Raw genomic sequence first — 16,249 nt, forward strand, 5'->3', positions numbered from 1 at the left:
AGGCACATATTGCCCAGAAGACCCTCTAATACTGCCTGTGGTTACAGGAAATTAAACACTATTACTGGGGTCAACAGGGAAAGCAACCTATTTTATTATTTGTTCAGTGCAGTCGGCCTTGGACCAGCTCAGTTAGCTCTAAGACAGTGTCTGAATAGCTTAAGTACCAGTAGATGGCAGTCAAGAATATGCAGCCTAGCACTTGGATTTCGTTGAACCCGTTGAACTTGTTCATTGCGAAGACTTCCACCTGTGCGGCACTTTAGATAATGATACAGTACTGATTCTGATAGTAGACAACATAAGTAAAGCCTGCTAGATAGAAAATATGTTGGACTGATTAACTGCCACTCTGTTATACAGAGAAATAATAAGCAAGTACACTGATTAAATTTTAACCAAGTATGATCTTGCGAGGAAAGGGGGAATTAGAGGACCTCTTGAATCTCCTTCCACCCTCATTTTTGTAAGTCAATTGTTGTAAAATATGTATATGAAGTTGTAAGGTTTTCTAATTCAAAGAGTTTATAGTTGGTGTTCATATGGAGACAACTTCAGCACGTAGCCATCAACGTGATAGAAACTGTCCTTCATTTCTGGTTAGAATTCATATACCTACAAAGAAGAAAGGTATTAGAAAAAAAGTAATTTTGTACACAGGGATACTGTAAGAATGGCATTAGATTGCAGTTTTCAAATATATAAAAGTTTGTTGTAGAGCGGAGGGGATTAATCTTTTCTTCATGACTATGATGAGTAGGACAAAAAATAATGAGCTTAGAAGGTGGTGAGTAGGACAAAAACTAATAAGCTTAGAAGTTATGCAAAAAAAACCTGTTAAAGTTAGCCATTAGGAAACACTTTCTGGCAGTATGGATAATGGAGCACTACAGAAGATTGCTGTGGGAGCTAATATTACTATCATCGTCAGGAGTCTTTTTAAGAACTGCTTGAAGAAGATTTCTCCGAAATGGACACAGATAGCTGATCCTGCCTTGATGCGTGCTGAGGAGGAGACCCACAATGTCCTTTTCAGTCTTCCTTTTCTCTGTGGTTCTACCACTGTGATTTTACTGTTGTGAGGCATAATGGGTGACAGTGTAAACTTGGGGAAGTCACCAGAACATCACAAGTCTGAGAGTATTTCCTGTTGCTCCAACAAAAGTGAACTGTATGCATCTTACCCATTGTTTTTCAAGAAATTTTAATAGTAATTTTAAAATGTTAATGAATCTAAATATAAGCCAACACATCAACTTTTTTCTGCTTCTATTTACTTACTATGTTTGGTGAGAAATACATTTTTGATTGGATTTATAAACATCCACCTACCTTAAGTAAGTTTGGGTATACGTTACTGCCATAATCTCAGTATTTTCTTGTTTCTGTAAAACTAAATTTACGGAAGAGTGATACACACATGCATGTTGGTGTTCTGTTATTTTCATGAATATTACAAATTTGATTGAGTTTTCTTTAACTAGAAGACTGTTTGAGATAGTATGATCCTGTGAGAATGCTGAAGAGCTGCCTGAGGTTGTAATGCAGTATTTTACATCAGTCTTTCTCTGCCCTTTAGTAACTGAAGAATGATATGATCTCCAAGTTAATTAACTTAAAAACTACTTAACTTAAATTTTTGCAGACATATATCAATATTGTATGCAGGTTTTGTGAGACTGTATGTTTGCAAAATGTGCTGGTTTTGGCTGGGGTAGAGTTAACTTTCTTCATAGCAGCTAGTATGGGTCTGTGTTTTGGATTTGTGCTGGAAACAGTGTTGATAAAGCAGGGATGTTTTAGTTACTGCTGAGCAGTGCTTACACAGAGTCAAGGCCTTTTCTGCTTCTCACCACCAGCGAGTAGGCTGGGGGTGCACAAGAAGTTGGGAGGGGACACAGCCGGGACAGCTGACCCCAACTGACCAAAGGGATATTCCATACCATATGACGTCATGCTCAGTATATAAAGCTGGGGGAAGAAGAAGGAAGGGGGGGACATTTGGAGTAATGGCGTTTGTCTTCCCAAGTAACCGTTACGCGTGATGGAGCCCTGTTTTCCTGGAGATGGCTGAACACCTGCCTGCCGATGGGAAGTGGTGAATGAATTCCTTGTTTTGCTTTGCTTGCCTGTGCGACTTTTGCTTTACCTATTAAACTGTCTTTATCTCAACCCACGAGCTTTCTCACTTTTACTCTTCCGATTCTCTTCCCCATCCCACCTGGGGGAGTGAGTGAGCGGCTGTGTGGTGCTTAGTTGCCAGCTGGGCTTAAACCATGACAGTCCTTTTTGGCGCCCAACGTGGGGCACGAAGGGTTCAAGATAACGACAGGTTTGATTGGAATGTGCTAGATCAAATTTATAGCTGTTATTGCTGTTTAGCTATTAATCGGCAGGCTCCTGTGCTTGCCATGGGGTTTGCTTGCCTTACTGTCTATTAGAGTCTAGTGCTCGTTAGTGGCTGCTTTTTGCTTTAGCTGCTTGCTGTACTGCCATACTGCTTATCATCTTACTCTGCTGTGCCTGGGAACATTTTGATAACAGCAATGGCCATGCGCCTGGGCTGGCAGATGGCCAGGGCATCGCTGCTGTTTCTGTGCTGCTGTACTGGACAGGCTGGAACTCCAGTATGAACTCGAGTCAAAGGGACTGTGACCTGTGGATGAGTCCATGTGGGAGCAGGACACCCCGAAGCGTCTGTGGCCATGGATAAACCCACATCAGAGCAGGTACAACTCGAAGCGTCTGTGGCCGTGGTTATGTCTGTGCCACAGCAGGTGTAACTCTGAAGGGATTGTGGTCCAAGGGTAAGCCCACGCAGGAGAAGGTACACCTCGAAGCATCTGTGGCTGTGGATACATCCATGCTGCAGCAGGTACACCCGGAAGCATCAGCGGCTGTGCATGAGGTCATGCTGGAGCACCTCAAAGTGTGAGGCCATGGATAAGCTCACGAGAGAGCAGGTACACCCCTGGAGAGACTGCAGCCATGGGAAAGGCCATGTTGGAGCAGGTTTACTTTTGAAGGGACTGTGGCTGTGGGTAAGGCCACGCTGGAGCAGGTATATCTCTGAAGGCATTGTGACTCATGGATAAGGCCACGCTGGAACAGGTGCACCTCGAAGCGACTGTGGCTGTGGATAGCTCTCTGCTGCAGCAGGTATACCCCTGAAGAGACTGTGGCACACAGATAAGGCTCCACTTGGAGCAGGTACAATCCTAAGGAACTGCAGTCTGTGGATAAGTCCAAGCCAGAGCAGGGGCAAGGGGAGGAGTTCATTGCAATATTAAACCCTATGGTCTGGTCCAAAGGGACCAGGGGTGGAGGTTGTAATGGAAACACCTTTAAATTATTGTAACCTGGAATTTGAGTTGCATGTTATGGGAATTATTATAGCAAGAACCCCTTGTTGCTAGCCAGGCTAGGAGCAAGGGGAGGAGTTCATTGCAGTGCTAAGCCCTGTGGTCTGGTCCAAAGGGACTGGGGTAGAGATTGTAATGGAAATACCTTTAAATTGTTGTAACCCATGATTTGAGTTGCATGTTACAGGAATTACTGTAGCAGGAACCACCTGAACCACTGGAGGACAAGCTTTACAAGAAGCAGTGCAAGTGCAGCAGTGACCACACCTGAGCTGGCTTTGGTGCCCAATAGCTCCATGCAATACAACACCTCTCCTGTCCTGAGTGACCACCATAACAGATGGAGCCCAAAGTCATGGACCAAATGAACTCAATGGACATTTTGTGGACATTTGCGGATATTTGTGGACATTTTACAGGGGTGGTCCATAGACTAAGGGAATGGTATATGTGTATTCTATCAAAGGATGGGAAGGGGGGTGATGGTTAATGAGAATGCATTGAATAGTGTGAGACCTGAGCATGACGTAAATGGTATGGAATAAGGGGTGGAGAATGTGCTGGTTTTGGCTGGGGTAGAGTTAACTTTCTTCATAGCAGCTAGTATGGGTCTGTGTTTTGGATTTGTGCTGGAAACAGTGTTGATAAAGCAGGGATGTTTTAGTTACTGCTGAGCAGTGCTTACACAGAGTCAAGGCCTTTTCTGCTTCTCACCACCAGCGAGTAGGCTGGGGGTGCACAAGAAGTTGGGAGGGGACACAGCCGGGACAGCTGACCCCAACTGACCAAAGGGATATTCCATACCATATGACGTCATGCTCAGTATATAAAGCTGGGGGAAGAAGAAGGAAGGGGGGGACATTTGGAGTAATGGCGTTTGTCTTCCCAAGTAACCGTTACGCGTGATGGAGCCCTGTTTTCCTGGAGATGGCTGAACACCTGCCTGCCGATGGGAAGTGGTGAATGAATTCCTTGTTTTGCTTTGCTTGCCTGTGCGACTTTTGCTTTACCTATTAAACTGTCTTTATCTCAACCCACGAGCTTTCTCACTTTTACTCTTCCGATTCTCTTCCCCATCCCACCTGGGGGAGTGAGTGAGCGGCTGTGTGGTGCTTAGTTGCCAGCTGGGCTTAAACCACGACACAAAATCAGACATTAGCCAAAATGGCTAGACTGATACTGGTAAGTGGAGCTTTCAGCGTATTTCAAAAGTTTGGAATATAGGTCTTTCATGTAGGGTGGAATATTCATCTCCCTGATGAGGCCAGCGAGGTGTGCTCCTACTGAGGAATTATAAACTGTAAATGCTGTAGTGGATTTGGGAGACCTAGACTGTAAGGTGATATTAGGATGTGTTTGGGAGGGATGTTGACCTGTGCGACCATTGTATAAGTCATGTGCTACTTTGTTCTAAGCTGTCAGGTAGTTCTGACTGCAATTCAGCAATAATGTGAAGGTGAAATAGGGATCAGATTCTCTGTCCTAGAACACCTCACTTCCTTCCAGAAAAATGTGTAGTCATACTGTATACACACTTCTGTGTAAGAGTTCTTCATCTCCCATTTCAAACAAACTCTGCCCATCCAGTAATGTACTGATTATGTTTGTCAGGATCACATTTACAACCAATTCCGCTCAGGACCATTTATTGTGGAATTGCTTTTCTCTTTGGAGACACTTCCAAAAAACGGGGAGACAATCTTGCTTAAATAATAAAAATATTTGATTGTGTTATGATAGGTTCTCTTCTTCTGCAGAAGCAAATGCACTGCACTATGATCACAGTTAGAAGGATGAGGTTTTAGGGAGCCCCTGGTGAAAGCACTGGCAGGAAATCACTGGGCTTGCTTACCTTAAGTGAATCAGGCCGCTTTTGCTTTCATTGTACAATGCATGCAAAGCAGAAAAAACTGTCTTTCTTTTGATCAATACTTCTTGCTCTATGACCTGAATGGAACGTGTGCTGATTGGTCTTTGTGCTGCATTCAATTCAGAACAGGGAAAAAAAGGAATAGTGATTAAAGAAAAGAAAATTACTTCTGGTCTACACTGTTACAGAGGTCAAAGCAAAAGTGCTTAATTTAGGATTAAAGGATTTAGGCTGTAGGAGAGTCCTAAGCACCAATCATTTCTCTGGGAAAAAAAATAATAAATACTGTTAATAATCTGTCAAGTGCCAAATTACAGTGACTGACAGGCAAACGCCACAAATTGGAAAGATTTAGATTTAGGGCTAGGTGACCTCTAGAGGTCCTTTCCACCAATATTTCGTGTTTCCTTTGTACAGTGACTACTCACAATGAGCAGTTTTGAGAAAAGTTTAGGTAGTGTTAGAAAAAAGACCGCTTAGAGTTTGAGTTGGAGTGAGGCTGCAAAGGATCTGCCAAAGGAAGAAGTGGTCTGCAAAAGAAGTTGTCCCCTGACAACTTTTCTATCCTGGCCATGGCTGGAGACCTTGTGCTAAGGTCTTAGCCTACATCTAGGGATATGGGCGGGATTCAAGGTAGGCCCTGGTTAGTGTTAGGAGAGAGAAAAAGCCTAGAGCTCCAGCTGTGGTCTGGCTCTAAAGGGTATGCTGAAGGAAAAATTCTTAACTACAAATGCATTAAAACCAGCCGGGGCTACTGAAGGTAACTGTCATTTCAGCTATCACATCTGATCTGTAATGAAAAATATAGTGTATTGCTGTCATTATAAGAACACACATTTTTTGCAGATACATTTTTTGGCTATGTTGGAAAAGCCACCAAGTGGTGGCACTGAGTAGGTTTATTCTGTTATGTTATTTTTTATTCCAGGCACCTGCTTGTCTTTGTAGGAACTTATGAACTCACAGCAGGACACCAAGATCCTGATGGTTACCTATAACAGCCTTGGACCACAAATAAAGTTAACAACTAATTTTTTTTCAGCTGATGTCTTAAGCTTAGTGGGTAATAAATGTTGGGGAGGTTAGGTTTCCTTTTTTTTTTACTGTTTTTGTTTAATTGCACTGTATTTTGGAACTTCTGTGATAATTTTAATATCTAGTATTGAACTTGTAACCATGGTAACTTAATGCATACAACCATTTTAGTCTGTTTACATCATTTAAATTAAATAAGAGATACTCGGTTCAGTTTTTCTTTCCCGACTAGTTCAGCCCAGTCACTTGTTTGTTCAAAGTTAAGAAACTGAAGGAGCAATGATAACGCAAGGGCTCAGCTGTCCTCTGCAAAACTGCAGATTTCTACAGTGTAGAAGTATCCACCTGACCTAGTTGTCTACTTGTCTAATTTGCCTTTATGTTCACCAGAGAAGAAAAGGTGTATTTCAAGGGCATGACTCGTCTAATGGTAAGGCAAAGGTCTAACAGGATGTGGAGAACCTGACCAGAAGACCGTTGTACATCGAGGAGGTGGTGATCCACATACCATTTAACCTGAGTAGGTGCGCTGTGCTGCTCATACAGCCTGGCCTTCAGGGCTGTGCTGTGCTGCACAAATTCCCAGGCTTCAGGATGAACTCAACCAGCTCATTGAAACGGAGGAGACAGCAGACAGCTCCTGCTGGGTACCAGTGATTACACCACCTGCCTGGCCTTGCCTGTATCTAACAGTGCAGCAAGAAGTTCCTGTGCGAACATCCTTCCTGCTTGACGGTAGGAGTGACGAATAGAGTTGTTTCCTTGTAAGAACATCCTATAATAGCTTGAATGACTGAAATGCGGGGAATGTCTTTTATGGACAGGGTTTGCACAGCATACTGTGTGTGGGTTGGAGATGCTGCACCACTTGCGATTCTCAGCATCTAAAGGGAAGTAAGATTATAATCTACACTATTATGTCTTTCTTTATAGTATTAGCTCTAATAAATGGCATTTTAAATGAAGCTTTACAAAGTTTGGGTGTCTTTCTCACTGGAATCATAATGGAACAACACCTCCTGGTGCAAAACACAGGGGTCAGACAAGTCTTATTCTGATAGCAGTTAGTTGTTTCCACTGCACTATGAAAAGGTTCTACAGTAATAGCTCAGAAGTAGAAACCTGTGCTACAGGCCTCAGAAATTAGGCTGGATTCCCACCCACCAACTAGAAAGAGTCCAATCAATGTGTACAGATACTCAGTATTTGACTAACAGATTTAAAAGTATATTTTGGTAAACTGTCTTCTCTTTTGTATACTTAGCACATCAAAAATTCCTTAATGAAACATCTAAAAAGCTGGTTTATCTGTTCGTACTGAGTCCTGATTTTAATCAAAACAGGGCTTGACAGAAATGTGCAAGAATCTTGTATTTTTTATCTTTAAAAAAAAGTCATTACAATAAATACAGGGAATTTGTGAACAATATTTCTCAGTGCAGAGCAGAAGTGCTAGCTAAAATGGCAGATTGCTTTACTATTCCCAAGTACTGGTGAATTTGTAGTTAAGAATTGCCTATGCTTAGATCCCATTCTCCAAACTGCTAATTGCCTTTAATCATTGTGTAAAGGACCCATAACAGCATAGGTTGGAAGGGACTTCTAACAGTTCACCAGTCCTGTCTTCTGCTCCAAGCAGGACTATTGCCAGCACTACATAAAACCAGCTATGTCTTTGCCTTGCTGAGTCTTGCATTGCCTTGTTGTCTTGAGCTGCCTCATAGTTATGTTTCTTTATTGCTATTGATGAGTCAGTTATTTTTTATTTCTTTCAACTTAGAAATTGTACTGTAGCAATGAGGAAAAAGAAAAAGACAAAACCCCATGGGACTGGCTGGCAAAGCAGTGACAATCACTCGGTGGCTAATATATACTGGTATTTCTGCAACTGCTGCCCATGATGCATGTGTATGTGTACAGATTGGGTAATATCTTTTTATAGTAGAGGAAAGGATCAGGCTTTTATAGCAGACTGTACATAAAGACAAATTGATATCATGCAGTTGTGAAAAGAAAAATCCTGATTTGGGTAGTATGAACAAAAGTGGTGTTTAAAAACTGAAGGAGAATTCTTGGGCTTGGTGTTTGTGAAGCCTCAGCTGAAGTTGTGTGACTTTTTGGCACTACTCTTAAAAAGGAGGTAGAGAGATTAGAGAATGTCTAGGAGAACAGTCAAGAACCAAAAATGATAATTTTATGAAACATGATGCAGGAGAAACAGTTTAACCTAGAGAAGAGAAAACTAAGAGAGAAGAGAAAAGGTTTCAAGTATGCAGCAGGTTGCTGCTAAAGATAAAGCAATCAACTACTCCGAGTGTCAGTTAAGAGCTGGGCAGGAAGAAACTAGTTGATTTGTTCTGATGGAGTTTAAGGTTGGATATCAGTTCTAGATGCAGTTACATTATGACATTATGGAATGATCATCTCAAGAGGCTTTTAAGACTGGATTAGCTAAAATATACCTGCTTTATGAGATCATGCTTAAAATAAAGAGTTTTTTTCCCTACAATCCAAGCCAGCTCATTTTTCTGTGATTTATCTGAATTTGGAAGGAGGAATGGTTTGAATACCAAGCCAACACACGAGCTATATGGGAGCTTCCTCTTCACAGGTATTTAAGCTTAGCGTGAGACTTGGCACATCAGCTGGGAGTATGGCAAATTAGCTAATCTAATATGACTAAACAGAACATGATGGTCCTTTCAACTTATCATAGTACTCTGAGGCTGGAAAAGGTTCAGTGAGCTGTAGTTGGCTAAATTTTCTGGCAAAATGCTTGTTTGTGAAACTTCCACCTCTTAGTGCCAGCTGGGAACTGAACCAGCAGTACCAGCTTGGATTTGGGTGCCCTCCTCCCATCAGTTTTGTGTAATGTAAGGATCCATCTTTTGGAGTATCTCATCTGAACTGCTAGGTTTCTTTTGTTTTAATGCACTCACCACAAATCTGAATACATTGGGCTGAAGAGGCATTTATTTCTTTTTTATGTGTATGTTAATAAGACATTGGGTGATAAAAATGCTGTGGTGTGGGGATCCTGACTGTGAAACTAAGGATTTCATGCAGAAACTTCATACATCCTCACAGGCATAGCAGGAACTTAATTGAGAGGCAAAGATCTACTTCTGCAGTGTTCGTCATTATATTTGAAACTCTGAACAGAGCAATTTAAAAATAAATTAATTATGTACAAAAGTGTAGTTTTGCCCCTGCATGGATGGTCAGTTTAAGAGATGCTACATTTGTTTACTTTCAGTTTTGTTTTTTAACTTTGCAGAATGACAGGATGGGAACTCCAAATAGACTGGTACTCATCAGGTGTTTATGTTCATAAATACTTCCTTGGGACTGTCTTTGGTGGCACCATGCTAGGTTATACTTGCTTTACTATTTTCTTTTTAATTGTGTGGAGCAGACAGCTTCTGCTTTGTTGCCATTGATGTCAGTGTTTGTGACAGAAGTAGTGATGCTATTGCTGTTGGAATGGCTATGCAGTTTCTCATTCTCTCTACTTTGTCACAAGAAATTTCTTGTTAAGAATATACTGTTTATTGGTATTGATGAATTTGGAAGATGAAGAATGCAGAAGGAGAATTTGACTTCTTAACAAATTGTCTGTCTCTACTTGTTTACAGAGCAAACTTCAGATTTCCCGTTCTCAGCAAAATATATTACTGCTCTGGAAGACCAATATATGGGAGTAAATAAAATAAATTTTGACTTCATTATTTGGCTTTTTGCTCCTCCCATCCTTGAGATGTTTTCTCCAGCTTCTTTGCAAATACTAACTTCGAGCATGTAGAAGAAAGAAGGACTGGGTAGGTAAGTGTGCTATTGGTTATACAAATATCAGTCACTCATGCATGCATTACTTACCATGTAAGTGGAGGTCAGGTAGCCACGTGTGGCTGAGGGGCTGAGGGGTAATTGAAACTTTTAGGTAATCAGTTTTTGTAAGGAATGATACAGGCTTTCACAGCAATGCTGGATTTGTGGAATGTCTCCAGAGCTTGGATAATCTCAAAATGGCCAATTAGGATTTTGATAATAAGAATATGCTCATTAAAAGAAAACATGGGCCAGGAAATGGAGCTACTTATCGCTTAGGACTATCAGGAAATTGTAAGTGAAATATATTATCCACCAGAGAAGAAGAGCTTATTGTCTGAGGGTCAACAATTATAAAACCTTTGGAATCAAAGTAATAATGATAATTGTATTCCTATTTTAAGAATCAAGTATTATTCCCAGGGCTAAAGAAAAGTTCATTCGTGGGCAGCCAATTAGCCACAGTGCAGTTTTGGTACAGTACAACTTCTGCACTTATAAAACCAGCTCATTCCAGTTTGTCTTCTGCAGAGATCTAAGAGGTTGATGTGATAATAGGCCAAAAACATTCAAAGAATATATGGTAGGCTATGAAAATGCAAATTTTTCTTCATCTAGTTAGATCCCTGTCATGGTAATAAGGTCCTCTTATGTTTTCTTTCAGTCTAAATGACAAAGCAAAGTCTGTTTTTCTTCACGGAGCAAGCAGAAGTGGTTGGGGGTTTTGCACATTGCAAATGCATACTCTTCCTCATTCCTTTTCTCCAGGTGTAACAGTTAGCACAATGTGGAAATCGGAATAGTAGAATGAAACTTATTTTTCTCAGTGCGTTTCTTTAAAATACTAATTTGACATACTATATTTCAAAACTGTTGATATAAGTGTTCATTCCTGAATTAGTGGTTGTATTTCAAAAAACTTGTGGCCATTTATTTATGAACAGGAAATTTGGTGGCTGCTGATGGCACAGAACTGTGGCTCAGGTGACATGGTTCTGATTCTTAGCTATGCTGCAAACTTATTTTTTGACCTGGCAAATGATTGTCCTCCAGTTCCTGCCAATCCTTGCAGAGGGTACACTGCTGATTCCTGCATATCTCCATGTGTACCTGGGAGATGGGCCACTGGAAGGAACAGGAAGGGAGGAAGAGCCTGTGTCCTGTCGTGCCTTAGATCACCATAGGCAACATGGAGATAATACAATTGCTGTATTATATTCTTACTATATCCTGTTTATAATTTGGAGCAATTACTTGGAGCAAAATAAAATCTCTGGAGCAGCAAATGTACTGTACTTTTTATTGTCTTGTACTTGGTCTTCAATACCAGATTGCAAAGCAGCAATACCACTTTAGTACTAGGCAGAACTCCTGAAGGGTACTGTAATGTGAACAGTAACAATCAGAGGGCAAGGAAGGAACTAACACACTGCAAACTTGGGGTAAAATGACATGCTAAAAATGAAAAGAACTATACAACATAAAAAACCGATTGCTTCTTTTTCTATAGACAATAGTTTCCATAGTTTTCTATAGCTTTTTTATAGTTTCACCAACTAAATCCACCTGCAAGTGAAATCAAAACACTCCCTATTGGCAAACGGGAAGTGAGAGCCCGATATGACAGCTCTCTTGGGTCCCCCTGTTTTAATTTCCTTTGTACTTCATTGTGATCACCTGTGAGCAAGTTTAACACTCATTTTGAAGTCCAGGGGAATAGTTAATTTGTGGATAGTGTGTCAGCAGCAAATTATTCCTATAAATAGTTGCTTATGATTCTCTTTGATTTATTAGAGCTATTTTTTATTCAGGCTTTCTGCCTGACTCAAAAGCTGAAAAACAATCATTTGGCTGTCACAGTAATCTTTGTGCAGAGGTAGTTTCAGTCTTGAAAGGAAAAAGAGCTGCCATAGTATAGGTAGCAGAAGTAGGTCACTACTTCTGAGACGAATCACTGGAGCATATTATTTAATTTCTAGTCAAAAGACTTAGACTGCTGGGTTCTCTTATCATTTACTACTCAATGATAGCAATATTCAGTGTCAGTGATAGAGGTTTCCAGCAAAGTTCAAAGAAGAAAGAATATATTTCCCCTCTTACTCCCTGTTGTTGTTTGCAATGTAAAGGTCTGCAAATAAAGCATTCTTATTTGTTCAGTTCATTCAAAGAGATGGATTTCTTTCCTGGTTAAGAAATAAACCAGTAATCAACTGGGATTTTTTTCTGTTTCATGTTGAGAGATAGTGAGGTAAGGGCAGGATCCTTTTGGGAAGAGACTTTCACTAGGGAGGGGTTCTAGGTAGGGGTTGTGGGGAACATGGTAGGAGATGAAGGAGTTATGGGAGAAAGATTTGGGTGAAGACAAGCCATGGTGTGGTGTCTTTACAGTGAGATTTTTAAAAGATTAGTCTGGTAGCTAAATCTAGCTTGGGGCTTGTGGACAGACGCCAGCTGATCATACTGGTCTCTGTGCAGGATAGCTCCATAAACTCACTTGTGATTTACCTTTTTTTTGTGGAAAGGTCAGAATCTAGTCATCTCTGTTTCCTCCCTCAGGAAAGAGCACATAACATGATACCAGAACGTATATGTGTTTAACCTTGTGGATGTTGCTGAAATTTGTCTGAGTGCTGTTAGTTTTATGTTCAACAGTCACCATTAATTAGGAGAACTGTAGTCTTGAATGCTATGGCTAGATAGGATGTAGCTAAGTTAACTCTAGTTGGTGAAATATCTTTGGACTGAGAATTTAGTGCTGGAACATTTCTTAGGGACTGGAGAAGAAAAATGTTTCCAAGAAGCATTGGAATTTTCTAACTTGTACATTGCTTTGAAAATGTATCCAATGAAATGTATGAAAACACCACACTGTTTTTAAAATTTACCGTGTTTTTATTTTTCTGTTATTTCTTCTTTGCACTCTTTCTTTGCAGTCAGAGGTACTGGTGATGAGAAGCCATGGTGCAGGAGAGCTGTTTAGAAGAAGATAAACAGCATCCTTTAGATTTCTTCAGTTACAGCTTTTATTGAAGACTATCAGAGTCATGCATGAAGATAAGATTATCACAATAAGATTCCTTAAAGTAGCTTTAATGTTCCTGGGCTGTGCGCTGCTTACCAGTACATTTAGGGAGTTGTAATGAAGAACCTTGAACTGGTCTAACACATTCTGAGCTGTGCTTGCCTACTGCAATTGCAGCCATCGGCAAGGTAGTTCAGATAAAGCAATTTTGTTTTGTGTACCTTTACAGTCACTATTTGCTACAGCCATGAAACTACGCTTCCAGTTGTCGAGGCAGCCCTCTGTGTCTCAGGTTATCTATTTCCTCGTGCACAAAAGTGGTTAAATTCCATCCCAGTGTACTTATCATGCCAATAAAGATAGATGCAGATAACCTCATGAAAGAGACTGTCCTTTTCTTTTTCTGGCTTGGGCTGAACACGATTCTGCCTTCAGGCCACAGCACTGCACTCAGAGGAATGGATTTCTGAACAGGTATAAGCGTATTTATGTGAGGGTAACTGTTGGACAACAGTGCTTTTTAAGGCAGAAAACTGAATAAACTAGATCTTTGTTACAATAAATAACTGGAAAATCTTTCTGCCATTGGCAGAAGACTAGTAATGTGAGAATCATCTTTCTTCAAAAGAGGGAAACTGAAGAATTTGTATTTGCTGTCATGACAATTATTAGCTGATAAAAAGGGAATACATGAAGGTTAAAGGTTTTTATTGTAGTTAACAGCAATGTCAATTCACTCTTTTCATTTCTCTGCTACTGAAATCTCCTGTGTCTTCCTAAATTTTAGACTTCAAAGATTTTTATGATTTTAAAACCATAATAGAAAACTACTCTGTTTCAGGCCGTTACTGAGCAGTGTTTTGCACAGCTATTTTCTGGTGACCACAACGTGGTAGCTATTAAACTGGTCAGCTGGTAAATATTCATGGGAGATTTTTAAAGTAGTTAAATGTTTTTAATTCAGCTGCATTGCTGTTCTGATAATCTATCTGTTTGCTCATATATATATTCATATATATATATATATGAGCACACCCCTGATGTATGTTTGTGGTTAGATATGTGTAAGTGAAGGGGGGGTCAGTGAGTTCTGGACAAGGGCAGCTTTATGCTTGGATTAACCCTGTCTGCCAGAGTGTTCCTGAGGGGGCTGTAAGACCTGTCCTGTTCGTGCTGAGGAAAAAGGCCAGAGCCTTGAACCAGATGAGCAGGGACCCTGTTGTACCCAGAACAGCCTCTGACTCTGTCCTATGCCAGGCTAGGGCTCTTCTACTGCATCATTCTTGTGGTATGTGAATATTTCCCCCCTGTATTTGAGAAGGCAACTCAGGATCTGACACTCTTTTTTGTGTGTGTGAGTTTTATTCCCTTCAAGCTTGAGTATCAGGCATTACAAACCCTCTATAGCTCTTTAAAGGTATAGAGGTACAGGTCTTCTACATATAGGAACTGTTTCCAAGCCAAAATGAACAAACAAAACTGAGAAAGTGATTGCAATGCATCTCTGCTGATTTTATGCATAATGGATCCTAACTAAGATATTTTTGGCTCCATCCATAGATGGCAGTTAGTTTGCCTTTACAAGTGTCTGGATAAGGCAAGCTGGGCAGCAAACAGAGTGAGACTTTTGGTCTGCTGAAGCTATTTGGTTATCAGATGTAACCAAAATGTGCAATTGGCTGTGTTCCCAGCTGCCTTAAATGATCTGACAGAACCATGTCTGAGATGTTTTTTAATTTCTTTCATGGCTAAAGAACTTTCTGTATCAAGGTATCTTTGGTACATCTCAGGCAGGCTATTGCAGTGTCCATGGGGCTGGACATAAGGCTAATGTTCTTGAATCCGTTCCAGTGAATTTGAATCAGTTAGGAATATCCATGAGTGCAGAGATGAGTTGTCTGCCTGAGTACTTTTGCATGAGTAGGCTGTGATAAAGAGTTAGCTTCTTGGAAAATGATAAATGCGAAGACATGAAAAATAGCTCTGTCAGAAGAATGGACAAAGTCTATTCTATAGTTTTTCTGTGACTTCATTGTTCTGCAGCTTGCGATGAATGTGTGAGATTACTTTTTGAAGCCAAGTCTTTAGGCATTTTGCAGGTGAATTTTGCTTTATATTGAGGAATTACATACAAAGCAATAAAAATTATTCAGTATGCTGTTGATCTGCAATAAACAAACTGCATCTCAGGGTAGCACATGAGTGACTGGTCTTACTTGCTGTACACAATGATCAGTCAGCATAAATATTCTTAAAGGAGTCGGGTATGCTTAATGAGAACTGAGATATTGTTATTCTTTACACCAGTGTGACTCTGCAGAATCTGACTTATAGGTCATTCCTGATAGAATGAGAAACTGCTGGCAAAATATTTATTTTCTATATATTTGCAGCCTTATTTTTTTATGCAGCCTGTGTGTTTTCAGAGAATGCAGATGAAGCTTGCTGCCATGATTACTGCAAAGATCTTTCCTTCCTCATAACAGCAGAGGTCCTTCAGCCTCTCAACAAATTAAAAACCCTTTTCTAGGCCTTTGTATTTTGACGCTCCTTTCTTTTCTTTCTTGGTTCTTCCCTGTTCCATTTTCACTTTTTCCATGCAAACCCCATTCACTTTATATAGTGCTACACTTCCTTCCCTTTCTCCTTCTGTCCCATCTCCCACTTCAGATGGCTAAAATTCTTGAGTCAGTCCTAAAGAAAGGTGTTTGCAAACTGTAATATTGGTCAGTGCTCCCTCTCTGAATCCCTGCTATTGCTCCTTTGAACTGTCATAGATCAAGGAATATTAATTACACAAATGAGATTCCACAACACTTCATCCACACTTTATGTAATAAAACATTGACCTTAAATGTTCCACCTGAACATGGGACAGAATGCAGAAAACCACCAGTTCTGGATCTAGTCCACTCCCTGCTTTTAATGTGAGCAGAGTCACATAACCTTGTTCATAAATTCATCAAATGCGGTCCAAGCCTAGTTTGACTGTTGGACTCCTTATTAGTGGAAGTCCAGTCAAGATTGTTTTTACTTAGATGCATCCATTTCTCCTGAGTGAATATTACCCATAAACATTTTTTTATCTCCTTTGTTTTGATCTACATTGATATCTTAGAGTAAGAACTGTGG

This window comes from Gavia stellata, chromosome Z (assembly GCF_030936135.1).
Source record: "Gavia stellata isolate bGavSte3 chromosome Z, bGavSte3.hap2, whole genome shotgun sequence".
NCBI lineage: Eukaryota > Metazoa > Chordata > Aves > Gaviiformes > Gaviidae > Gavia > Gavia stellata.